Source organism: Balaenoptera musculus, chromosome 8 (assembly GCF_009873245.2).
Source record: "Balaenoptera musculus isolate JJ_BM4_2016_0621 chromosome 8, mBalMus1.pri.v3, whole genome shotgun sequence".
NCBI lineage: Eukaryota > Metazoa > Chordata > Mammalia > Artiodactyla > Balaenopteridae > Balaenoptera > Balaenoptera musculus.
In genome coordinates, this window is record NC_045792.1 from 82,479,844 (window position 1) to 82,491,999 (window position 12,156).

Here is a 12,156-nt window from a genome sequence, read left to right on the forward strand (position 1 = left end):
GTTATGTTGCATACTGTTTGGGTGACTGATGGGATAATTTCACTTCATTTTCTCTCAGTTTATTCTGGACCATGTAAGAGAAGAATATTAAAATAATTAACACCTCTAAACAAAGTAGTTGATAAAGTTTTTGGTTGAAATAAAATGCTTAAAAAAAGAAAACCTCAATTAACTAATACATGATTCTAGAGCAAGTAACTAAACCCCCATCTGCTAAAGGAAAACTTTGACTAAGAATTTCTGATTTTAAAAAATAGTCATTCAGTATTAATATTAACTATTTTATGACTTTTACATAAGATCATACACTTTCACAAAGAGCCTTTTTTATCAGCAATTTGAGTCAGCATTTCCTTAATTATCAAAAGTATATGTCGATATATTTTGATATCATTAAACATTTTATTCACTAAAGACATTTAATCAGCAGGAATTGACGCAGTCATAAAACAGGTAAAACGTATGACAAAACAAATTACTCCAATTCCTTATACCTATAGACAGTAGGATTTATTGATAATGGCCTCATATCTAAAAGAACACTAAAGTCTTTAAACTAATATTTAATGTCAAATACAAATCTTTACCAATAGCAAATACACTGTATCACCAAACTAGAAAAAGTATAAAAGACAATAATCAACTTTTCTATTTGAACATTTTAATACATTTTAAGTCATACATAGTTTATAGTCTATATATGTCTTCCATAATTTTGAGTCATATAGCTTATAATAAGGCAACGTATTTTAAATAATAAAAAAGCATATTCTTTGCCTTGATCACCTGATTTTTGTTGTTGTTGTTTATAAAATTAATCATAGTTAGCAGGATAGAAATCGCTTTGAGCTTCATGAATGACATCCAAGAGATGGGAAAGGATTAGTTCTCAGTTGCTGCCAGTTACAGTGCCAGGTGGCTTTTTCTGCAGTGAAGGTGTTACGGATAATCCCATTACACTGGCACTAAATCTTGCAGACATCAAAATTATCACCAAGGTTCCTTTTCATCCCATCCTTTCCAAATGACTGGAAGTCGCTTCACCTGTAAGAAGTCAAGTCCACATGCAGCTGCTGCTTTAGCAGACAGCAAACTCCCTGAGAATGCCAGTCGTGATTCAGTTTTGCTGTGCTGGTGGCCCCCTGTTCCCTGTCCAATAATACATCTGTTAAAAAATCCTACAGCTACAAATCAAGTTTAATCCTACTAGAGACCTCATGTTGGTCTTGTCTTCCAAAAAGGCAGCAGGTTCTGCTGTCTATCTGCTGGCGTCTGGGGAATACCATTTAAATCCCAGCCCTACTTAGAAGAATAAGCTAAGGATCACAAAACATGACCTCAAAAACCCTGATATGACTATATTCTGACCCAGAGGCATTCATTCTAGGTGAAGATTAGAACTTTGCATAATAAGATTACACAGCAAGTGAATGATATCAAGGGACTATCCATATGCAGCCGCCTGGTTTTCTATAGACAGCCTGTGCTCTGCAATATGCAGTGCAGACGAAAAAGAGCTTGGTCTTTCTAGCTGAAATAAAATAGATTCACATAAATTAGTTGGCCATTTCCAGATTCCTAAATCCCCTATTACATCTTTTATTGACAGCTCCGGTGAGGATAGCACAAATGTCATTCCTTTTTATTCTGTGCTTCTAGAACAATCATGCTCTGTAATTGAAATGTACATAGATTATGGCTAGAAATTAACATCTTGTTTGCTGTAATCTTGGATTACAATTGACTGTGTACATAATAAAATTAAGAAATCAATGGATGGATTTATCATCTCCAAGAAACTAGAGGCATTGTTTAAAGAACAGTTCAACATTTTGTGCCAACACTTTAAATGTATAAGTTACAAAGAGAAGTCAATAAAAATTTAAGTGAGTAAAAGGATACAACAGGCATCAGCCAGTATCTACATAAAAGTTAGATTACATAAAAATTAGCTCATTTCCCTCAAAATTTAGAAAATGTGAATTATTCAGAGGTTTCACAAACAGGATTTTCTCCCTAAACCATACATGAACAAGAAGGTCAGTTACATATAATAAGGCCTCTACTTTTTTATAAAGTAGTTACAGTAACAGTATTTTATACAAATCATCTTGTTCATTTTATACTTTAAAATATTTGAATAAATTCAAATCAATTGTAATTCAGAGTTTTATAATTCTTAACTGTATACTTTTAAAGTACACAGTGAAGTAACCTCTCCTTATATTTATATATATACAGAGCATTTAAAATGTATGGAATCCTAGAAATATTTAAAAAACAATACTTTATGTTCAGTTTTCTGCCAAGAAAGTGAAAGCTATACCAATTCTAAGCAAACATATATGAAAAGAGAGATTCATATTCATTCACACAAATACCCACCCAGAAAAATTCTAAGAATGTGAGAAGGAGTTCCCAACTTTATTTAAAGAAAAAAAGAAGTATCAAGATCTGCCATGGGATTCTTATAAAATTAAGCTGCTCGGTATACCTGAAATATGACTTATTTGACAAGTTTGATTTGCCCACAATTGTTGAGGAACATACTACATCCATTACACTGGCCATTATTATCTCCTTATCATCACAATACCTGTAAGCATAGCTCTGTAATATCTGATAAATACTGAGTCAGGTGACATAATTCTGATTTTGTGTATGAATCAGGCACCAATATTATCAGTGCTAGAGCTATAAAAAACACTATATGTAATTTCAACTTTATAGCACATGAATAGTCTTTGATTACCTTTATTAGGATATTACAAGAAAATTAATGAAGAATGCAAAAAATACACATTTCTGTTACGATTTTTATATGTAATACTCTAGAGCTACACTGTTCAATAAGGTAGCCATTAGCTACATATGGCTATCGAGCACTTGAAATGTGACTAGTCCAAACTGAGATGTACTGTAAGTGTAAAATATACACTGAACTCTGAAGACAGTACAAAAAAAGAATAAAATATTTTGTATTAATTACATGTTGAAAAGATAATATTTTGGATCTAATGGGTTAAATAATATATATATATGACATGCATACAGCACTGCTCTAGCAGATCATACAATTTCAATAACATACTCCTAAGCTAACTGAAATTGTACTACTAATAAAAACACTAAAGCAGAGGGTTATTATGGAAAAACAAACATTCCAGTATCAAATCTGATAGAAAAGCCTAGTAAAGAAAAACAAAATGTTGTCATTTATTTTCTATTTCGTATTTCTAGCTTAAGGGTAGTGGGGGAGAAGAAGGGACCAGCCAAATCAATGACCAACATGTACCAAAAAAGAATGTTTTATAGTTACAAAAATGCTTTAACCCAGTAAACAAAGGTTTTTAGAAAAAACACAGCTTGGGCAACTTCATAAAAGACTAGTAAGGTCTGTGTGTTATCCCTCAATGAGTCCAATAAACAGCAACTTCAAAAAAGTCTGGATCTAGAAAGGGCCGTGATTTTTGCCTAAGGTGCTATATAATTGTTTATATTCAAATTTTAAAACTATATTAAGTAATAACTATAATAGAGATTTGAAGCATTTAGTATATTTCAGAATTTTAGCAAAATTTAAAAGATCAATTTTATAAATTACTAGAAAACTGCTTTTTCATTAGTCTTCTCATCATTTCATCAATGTAGGTAAAGAAAAAATAGTCCATTAATAAAAAGTGTTTTACAGAAACAAGGCAAACTGTAAATAGTTAAAATATAAAACATATACCTAATTTAATTCAAGAAAGTTAACGGCTGATTTAGTATGACCACAGACAATTGATATCATACAATTAAAACACAAAGTCTATCTTTGTCACACACTGGAATATTATTTCAATATAAACAATAGTACATAAGGTATTAACTCATTTAAAAGTTGCTTTTTCATAATTATTCCTTCATAATATGTATCTAAAATACTAAGACTAAAGATGAAATATGAGTATCAATAAATAATATGGGTAAACTCTAAATCAATTCTTCATGACCTAGCCATGCCACTTCTTCCTATCCTTTTAAAATTATTTAAGTTCTTTTCTTTTCTGGTTACAAGTATCACACAGACATAGACACACACAGACACACAAAAAAAACCCAAAATAATAACAATAAAAAACTTTCTAGTCATCAATATATGAGTGCAATGATATTCAGTCTAAGTTAATCCCCAGACATCCAAATTCATGAATAAAAATTCATCAGTTTTAAATACACTGAGCCTATTAAGCAAGAACAAAAGCATATGCACAAAAGAGCTTTTAATATATTTCAAAGCCCACAAGAGCCATGGTCTCATTAAAATTATAAATTACACAAACATGGAATGAAGATTCAAACTGCAGTGCAGCTAAGCAGATTACAGAAAACCCCGCGTTCCATATGATAACACACCATGGCCCTCCCAGATGGAGGCTTGGAACAAAAAGGCCATCACCACAGCTAGGGAAAACCTCCTTGTGATCTCTGGTTTCTGTTCAGCAGATGACAGCCAAATAATATGTTGATTATTCTGTTTGTGCTGCTAAGCTTGTAAGATGGAATAAAAGCGATATGATCTATTGTGAACCCAATGCTAATGTGTTGCTCCACTCATAAATAATATGCTGAATTTATTTTGAAAATATCTTTTATCTGAATTTCAGTTTTCAAATGCATGAATTAAAATAAAAGCCAGTATAAAATTATATTTAATGTTATGCTTTAAACTAAAAAATGTAGATGACAAGTGAAAAATATCTAGGTGCTTAGTTAAGAGTCAAGTACAATCACCTTTCTTTAATTTCAGCACTGTGATCAGAGACAAAATACATTTTTAAATAGGCAATTACTCTCATGAAATATAAATGTAAAATTAAGTAATACAATAACCATGAAGTTAACAATAAACATTATTGACAAGATTAAAAACTAAAATACCAGGGTATATAAAAACACTTTGCTGCAATATAAATAATAGCACATAGAACAAATACCTAAAATATTTTTGAATAATAAAAAGTATCACTGAAGGCCTTATGAATGTTAACTTGTACACAAATGGATGCTCACAAGAAATCCTACTTAAAATCAAAATAATTAAAAAGAAGCTTATATAGTAGGAAGCAGCCGCACAGCACAGGGAGATGAGCTCAGTGCTTTGTGACCACCTAGAGGGGTGAGATAGGGATGGTAGGAGGGAGAATCTGCAAGAGGGAGGAGATATGGGGATACATGGATATGTATAGCTGCTTCACTTTGTTATAAAGCAGAAACTAACACACCATTGTAAAGCAATTATACCCCAATAAAGATGTTTAAAAAAAAAGAAGCTTATAAAAATAATTTTCAAATATAATAGCATTCATATCGCTTTGATGACAAAAGTTAAAACCTAATTTTTCTCCTCAATTAAATATCCTAAACTTTAACAGAGTAAACTATACCCAAATGAGGTAACTGGAATTACATCTGTAAATACTTCACAAAATTTCATGGATAAACATTTTTATGAATACTAGAATTATCAAAAATATTGAAAATCATAACATTTTCCCACCCCAGAAATTCTTTCCTGGATTTTCTAGTAAACTTTCCTTAAAGACAAACAAACAAATAAATAAAGCAGTACATTAAAGCTGCAGGTAAGGTAAACACAGATTACACACTCTTTTCTTAAGGGGGTATTTTGTAGGCGGTACATAATTATGTTCATTTACAAAAGTCCACTTTGTTTTTCTGTCTAGAGACATAGATTGAGTCTAAAAAGAGAAGCAAAACTGCCTAACATGAAAATACAGGCTAAAAATTACAGATGCAAAAGGTAAAATTACAACACTTTTTAGAGAAAAACACAGAACACAGAACATCCTTGGAGTAGACAATTATTTCTTAAGTAAGACGTAAAAAGCACTAAACATAAATAACAAACTAGACTACTTTAAAGTCATAAACTTCTGTTCATCAAAAGCACTATTAATAGATTGAAAAGGCAAACCTCAGAGTTGGAGAAATATTTGCAATACCTATAAAAATGAAGGACTCATATTCTGTATAAAGAACTCCTACAAATCAAAGAAAAAGACAGCCCAACAAAGAAACGGGCAAAAGAAGTGAACAGGCACTTCACAAAAGAGAATAACCAAATAGTCAATATACATATGAAAAAGTGCTCAATATCATCAATCATCAGGGAACTAGAAATTAAAACAGTATAATGATTTACTACTTTATACCCACCAGAATTGAAAGATGAAAAAGATGGGGAAAAGGGAGCGTTAGCAAAGACACAGAGCAACTTGAACTCTCATATGAATGTAAATTAGCACAACCATTTCAGAAAACCGGCAATTTTGATAAAAGCTGGAAATAAACGTACTTATGATCCAGTAATTTTGCTCCTACACATATGCTCAACAGAAACCCATAAATATATTAATCAGGAGATACATATTAGAATGTTTATATTTAACATTATATGGAAATCACCCAAATGTCCATTAACAGAATAGATAAAAAATAGTTGTGATATAGTCATATAATGGAATGCAGCAATGAAAATGAACAGATTACAACTACATGCAACAATGTAGATGAATCTCAAGACATAATGTTGAACAAAGGAAACCAGACAAAAAAATTATACTGTATAATTCTATACATAAAATACAAAACCAAGCAAAACTAATCTACGCTATTAAAAGTCAAGGCAGTGGTAATCCTTGCGCAGGGAGGGAGACAGTGGCTGGAAGAGAGCATGGAGGTGTCTTCTAGAGTGCTGATAATGTACTTTTTCGTATCTGGGTGCTGGCTGCATAATTGTATTTGGTTTCTGAAAAATTCATTGAGCCATCCACTTACAATATGTACACTTTTCCATATATATAGCTTTCTTTAAAAATGCAATTTTGCACACAAATACAGATATACAAAGGTAGTCAAAATCCTTGTCATAAATTTAGAAACAACTAATGTATGTATAATCTAAAGGTGAAAACTAAAGGTTCTTATACTACTTATTTGAATAATCAGTTTTTCAAACCAATAGGTAAGATAAGTTCCTGAACTCTTATAAATGGAGGAGCAACAGCTATTCACCCTATTATCTTCCCCAGCTCCCAAGCTACAATACCATATTTGCAGAGATAACTGGCCTTTGTGTCAGAGTAGCTGCTGGTGCTGCTGCAATTATAACAGAGCTTCTAAAATAGTCTCAGGACTGAAAAATTGCCCTTATGTGTGAAACTAAAGTAGCATAAAAGATAAGGCAGTATAAAGAATATGTTTGCCGTTTTCCCCATTGCCCTCAAATTTCATAAGCTTTTATTTATTATGAAAGCTTATTACCTAGTTTAATGGGAATCTTTTGAAAACATTTATTTTACTTTTCAGTGAAGTTAAAATATAATTCTTTAATATCAATATCCTACAAATTAAATGAAACTTCATGATAATTTGACAATATACATCTCATTATTTCCCACTTAAATATTTTCCCTTACTTCTATACTGGAATCAACAGACGATTTACAACACCGTTTTTCTCATATTGAAAAGATACTTTAAGAAATAAGCTAAGGGCTTCTCTGGTGGCGCAGTGGTTAAGAATCCACCTGCCAATGCAGGGGACACGGGTTGTTCGAGCCCTGGTCTGGGAAGATCCCACATGCCGCGGAGCAACTAAGCCCATGAGCCACAACTACTGAGCCTGCACTCTAGAGCCCGTGAGCCACAACTACTGAGCTCATGTGCCACAACTACTGAAGCCCACGCACCTAGAGCCTGTGCTCTGCAACAAGAGAAGCCACCGCAATGAGAAGCCCGCGCACCACAATGAAGAGTAGCCCCCACTCTCCGCAACTAGAGAAAGCCCGTGCACAGCAACGAAGACCCAACGCAGCCAAAAATAAATTATAAAAAAAAAAAAGAAAGAAGCTAAAAGAGATCACCTAATGATTATATAACTCACTTTTTACTTGTATAATAAATATTTATTCAGTGCTTACTATCTCCCAGGCTCTGGGGATAAAGGAATAAAACTGGCTAATTTTGTGGGAAATATAGCAGGTTTATCCCTTTCTTTCTCTCTCTCATTTGACTAACAAATAAAACTATTTTTAACTAGTAACATAGTCACATATTCAAAAATTAAAAACAATCTAACAGATATACAGTAAAAGCCCCATCTACTTTGTTTTCCTTACCCATCCACATACAAGATTTAGATTTTGTATACCTCTCCAGATTTTCTTTATGCAAATATAAGCAATTATGAATATATCTTATTCCTCTCCTCCTTTATACAAAAAGTAGTTTACCATATACTCTGCTTGAACTTTGCTCTTTTCAAATAACAATGTACGCTTGAAAACTTTCCAAATCTTCATACAGAGAACATCCTTTCTCTTTTTACAGCTGTAGAGTACTTCACTGTACAGCTATGCCAGCGTTCATTCAACCAGTACCCTACTGATAGACATTAGGGATGTTTCCAATCTTTTGCTACTATAAAAAAAGCTACAATGAAAACTTTTATGCATATTTATTTTAAAAGTACATAAGTATCTCTGTAATAAATTCCCAGAATTGGTTGAGACAAGTATGTAAATGCATTGGTCTTTCTCTAGAAATTGCTAATTTTTCTTCTATGGGGGCTGTGTCATTTTGCTTCCACCACATATACATCTCAGATGTATACCAGAAAAAGCTATTCTTTTCTTTGGGCCTCTAAGATATTTTGTTCATTAGGCAATTCTCAAAGATCTTCTCATTGGAAAAAACTATATGAAGTTCTTTGTTTATTTTTCCCCAAATGCATATGTAAAATTTGCTGACTTAATTTTCAAGTTGGAAAAATATCGCTGATGTAGGAAATCATCATATTGATGCCTAATGTGCTGGGATAGCAACTGTCTATCTCTCTTCCTGATATCTCCTTTCATTTAAAAACAAATATACACCCCCATCCCAATTTTTTTCCTTTAAATTCACATTCAGTACTTTATAATTGGGAAAGCAGTCAAATGTATTTCACTTTTAAATGAATGTTTTCCTGAAGCACTTAAATGCTTTCAGGAAACCAAATCTATGTTACTTCTATATTTTCCTTTACAAAGCTATCATTTCAAAGGTGGTTTAATCTTTAAGACTGACATTTTCAATAGGCAATGTCACCTAATACATTGTTTTTATTTCAAAGCCCATCCTGTCCAATATTTTATCATTAAAAACAACCACTTAAGTTCACTGGACTTCCTATTTAAGGAATCCTTAAGTAAATCCAGTTTCAATATCACTGTTTTATAAGAAAATATGTACATGATAATTTTTATTCCCCAAATAAGGATAGCACAGTATTGATACATGCAAATCTATGTTGCATTTCAATCATCCAGAAATCAGTTGTGAGATAATCTCAGTCTCTTGGAACAAAGCAGCAAGACAAGTTGCTGACCTCAAAGTAAATTTTAAATTTACTTTGTATGCCCTTAATCAGTAGATGGGGCAGACCATACTTAAGCTCTCACCTAACCAATGAATATGTTAGGTAAATGCTGATTTTTACATTAGAGTCAGTATAATGCACTGAGCAAAAAACAAGAGTTACCTAACAAAGGTAAAACAAAACAAAATAACAACAACAAAAACACATCGTAAGCAGCACCCAGGACATAAAAGTTATCAGTTTAGGACAATTTAGGAAAACAGTCCTAGACAGCATAACGGTCTCTGAGGAAATCACATGAATTCTGTGAAATGACTGATGTTCACAATAACAACTCTGAGCCATCAAAAAAAACAAAAACAAAAACAACTTACATTATACTCAATTTGTTCTGTTTAAGAAGACAGAAGGGTACATTTTATATTTCAAAAACATTTTATAAAAAAAATTCATATGAAATAAATTTTGGCACACAAAAGGATAAGATTCAATTATTCACAAAATTAACAGATGAGGAAATAGTACACCACTTGTTAATAACAGCCCAATGAATGAGGAATTACTCTAAGTAAAATTCTCAAAGTTAGAATATACCACAGTTGCCTTTCAGAAGATGAATTGTGATAAAGTGCAGTAACATTTTGGGGGCCTTTAAACATACAATTCCCTGTGCAAGGCCACCTCTTGGTTAAGAGTTAAAAGAATACCTGATAATTTCTTAAAGCTAGTCATGCAAATTCTCCACTTCAATGGCTGGACACACTCAAGAATATATCCTGATTTCACTTTTCACTTTGTTTTCTTTAAATTGTGACTGCCACTAAGTACACAGGTTGGTCTGGTTTCTAGCTCCAACCTGCTAAATAACTTTGTGCAATTCACTCAATCTCTTTAGCTCTCCTTAGTTTCTTCATCAGTAAAGTGAAGAAGTTATAGAAAACATAACATAATAGTAAATGGAATCAAAGTGCTAATAAAGTAAAAGAGTTACTACATTAGGTCCTATATCTGTATCTGTATATCTACTACACATATACTATTTTTAAACTGTCACAAGTTACATGGCACTCTACCATATATGTAAGGCCTACAGTAAAGAAATTATGATCACTTCAGAATCTTTTCCAACATTTAATATGTGTCACTCTCAGGATACAACAACTTTTTCATGCACTCATTTAAATTAATTTAAAATACTACTATAATCAATTATCTTTAACCTGAAAATATATGACCTTTTTCCACTTGACACATAAAAATCAACACATGATATGTAAAAGAACGTTCATGGAAATGTTAATTATAATAGCCAAACACCAGAAAGAACCCAAACATCCACCAACAACAGAATGGATGAATTCTGTCATACTCATTCCAAAGGAATAACACATGATAATGAAAATGAATAAAATAAAACTACATGCAACTATGTAGATGATCTTCAAAACATAATGCTGGGTAAAGGAAGAAAGAATGCATATGATTCCAGACAATGGGGCTCACCAGTGGGCCCATCTGTGTCCCATGCTACCCCACAGCGGCACCCCACAGCTGTAGCAGTGTCACACTGTAGCAATCTAGCACCAACCCAAAGGGAAGTACAAAGGTGGTTGCAGTCTCCAAGCTCAAATCAGGATCCAATATGAGCTCCAAGACTGGCTGTAGGGTCTGGACCCCAGCTCCACCACTCTAGCCACCTTTCTGTGTCTGTGATCACAGCTGCCACCTGCCAGGAACTACTAGACAAAGCACTGGAGACCCTGTGGTTAACACTGGTGATAGACGAGGATGGGACCTCTGTGGACTGCAAGGACTTCTTCCAATTGTTGGAGGAGGATACGTGCCTGATGATGCTGGAGTTCAAGCAGAGTTGGAGCCCCAGCAGGAGTAGGTGCTATCATATGGCCTAGGCTGGGAGAAGCCCAAGCACAGCAAGGACATCGCCCTCACTACCTTGAACATATACAAGCAAAACCCTTGAGACCTCTTTGGCCTGAACATCAAAGCCACACTCTACAGGATCTACTCCATGAGTTGTGACTTTCAAGTATTTGGCCCAAAGAAAGTACTCAGGGAGCTCATCCAGTTGAACCTCCATGATGCTGCTGCAAGGCCTGGGCCACATTGCTGGGAATTTCCTCCACCCTTTGCCATGCAGTGGAGGAGGCTGAGCAGTGACAGTGGCAGCAGCAGGGTACCCTCCATCCCTACTGAGAAGGGGCTCTGAGCTCCTGCCCCAGACTCGTTCCAAGAGATACCCTGTGAGGACTGTGTCAGCATCAGGTTTGGAGACCTGGAGACAGTGCAGACTAGATAACTCACCTGATTTCCCCCATTATTCTCTGACAGCACTGTGATAGGTCCCATCAGCATAATGCTTTCCATGCCTAGCCTATACACTTTCCTCAAGAATGCTGTCCTTTCCTAGCGATCTTTCCAGCCTCCCACTTACCCTGAAAGGCTACAAACTTGTCCCCAGGCATCTTGATCCCATTCTGATTGCAGCTACATCTAAATTCCTTACAACTCCTCCTGTCCCTAAGCTCTTTAATACAGTGAAGTCAGCCCTCTGACTTTACCTTAAGCTCTCTATTTCTTCATACCCTTCCCCTTAAAAATAACAAAAACATTTCCAACAAAAATACAAAAATGTTTATCCAAAAAAAGAATACATATGATTCCATAAAGATGAAAAAGAGGCAAAAAGTGAACACACTGCTGAGGAATAC

General features: G+C 33.9%; 1 protein-coding gene and 1 pseudogene across 3 annotated transcripts in view; one reads left to right on the plus strand and one right to left on the minus strand.

The window, feature by feature from the left end:
* The window catches only part of IMMP1L (inner mitochondrial membrane peptidase subunit 1), a 74,510-nt gene that overhangs the window by 42,016 nt on the left and 20,338 nt on the right, over nucleotides 1-12,156 (minus strand). The window lies entirely within an intron of this gene.
* LOC118899559 lies at nucleotides 1,025-11,738 on the plus strand (annotated as a pseudogene).